Raw genomic sequence first — 1886 nt, 5'->3', positions numbered from 1 at the left:
ATTTTGAGGACTGACGCAGAACTGCGGGATTAGTGTGTTTTTACCTGCTCCTAAAAGGAGGCTGCTTGAACAGAGTGAATCACATTAATATATTAATATTATTATGTTTTACACAAATCCTTTGTTCGTGTTATTCCATAAATAGTTAAAGTGACCTTCGAACTAATTTAAGACCATACAGCGAACTTCTTCCTCTCCATCGAGGAGCTCCCCCTCACGGCCGTACGCCGCATTACCGCGCTCTCACGCCACACTTCCTTTGAGCTCAGCACCACGGAATCCCGCCCACCCCGGAAGTGCCGGGAATCTAGGATTCCCCACCCCACCCCCACCCCCATTTTCCCGCCCGCCGCTGGCTACATGCATCAGCCACACGGATGTCAGATAAATCTCCAACCTTCCATCCCCTTCGTTCGTCACCGCTGGCCTCAGGGCTTTATCAACCCGCATTGTCTCTGTAGGGGCTACCACTCCTTCCTCTCTCCGGAGCAGAGGAAACAAGAGCCTGTCATTACCCCTCTGGCAGTCTGGAGGGTCGCACACCCTCCGGTAAAAGCCCGCCACCTCCCGGGAAGCTGAATGCGGGATGAAGACCCGAAACTCTCCGTCTACCCCTCATGTGCCCCAAAGGGTTGCGAAGACTGTCTGTACACAGTCCCGTGACGTGCTCTCTCCTCCCGCTCTCTCAGCGCCTGAGACTGAAGCCTGCGGTTTTTGCGGGAGGCCACACAGTCGGTTCCGGTGTTTTGGGCTGGGAAGTGAGGCTGAGCACCGGCGGGTCTCCATATCGCAGAGAGGTAATTGAGATTTCAATGTCAACGTTTAAGAGATGACTGGATAAGTACTGGGATATGGATGTCCGCGGTCCGGGTGCAGTTGATGGGAGTAGGCAGTTTAAATAATTCCTGACTGGCCTGACGTGCTGTAGACCCTGTTTCTGTGCAGTGGTTTCCTCTGGCGGTGCAGTCAATAGTTCAGCGATTTGCTTACATCGTCACCCCTAATTCCATTAACTTTCCAGCTGTTGCTGTGTGGTCAGATTAAATCGGTTATTTCCCTCAGCCCTGTTTCTCGGAACACTGTAACTGCAGAGTCCAAATATAGTTGTAAAGTGTACCGGTTCAGAGAGGAGTTGGCAAGCGGACCCGAGGTATTCCCAGTTATGTCTGAGCCTGGAGGATTTAGGTGAGGGGGTACGGAGGTCTCGGAGGGTTTGGGAACTCCCAGATAAATTGACCTATGTAGCGCCTGAGAGACAGGGCGTCATGTTTACTGTTTGGGGAGCAATGTCACTGTTTGCGCTTGGGTTAGAGATTGTGTTGTCAGGAAGAGTGGTCGAGTTATTTAACAGTCCTGAGGACATGAATTTTATTTGGTGCGGAAAGAGTGTAAAGGGGTTTCTTCGTTTTCTTTGTTACAGCGTATGGTAATCAAAATGGCTTCTTAGTTTTGTTAAAAGTAGGAATGCTTCTTTGTTGTGAGAGAGTACTGGAAGCTCGTTTAGGTTAAAATTTACTGATAACGAGAATTGTATTCATTTGTTAACCAATTGGGATTAATATTGTTCTTTCTTCTGGGTCTGTAAGCTATTGTTGGCGGGCTTTTGGGGAGTCAGCGCGAGGGATGAGAAAGAGAGGACGCGATGCTGTAAACTGGGCGACGGACCGGACCCCGAGCGGGTGTCCCAGGCCAGGAGGTTTGGCGAGCAGAGGAGGAGAAGAAGACTGACGTGCCGGGGGGAAGTTGATCGCTGCGGGTGGTCCTGAGCTGCGAGTCGAGGAGGTCTGAGGGGATCAAATGGTGGCTAGAAGACTTCGCTCATTGAGCTCCAAAGGTTGTGCATGAAGTGGTTTGGACTTTGATAAATTGGCGCCTTTTCTTTATTT

This window comes from Hemitrygon akajei, unplaced genomic scaffold (genome assembly GCF_048418815.1).
Source record: "Hemitrygon akajei unplaced genomic scaffold, sHemAka1.3 Scf000089, whole genome shotgun sequence".
Classification (NCBI taxonomy): domain Eukaryota; kingdom Metazoa; phylum Chordata; class Chondrichthyes; order Myliobatiformes; family Dasyatidae; genus Hemitrygon; species Hemitrygon akajei.
The sequence above is the reverse complement of the archived record's forward strand: the minus strand, read 5'-3'. Positions refer to the sequence as shown.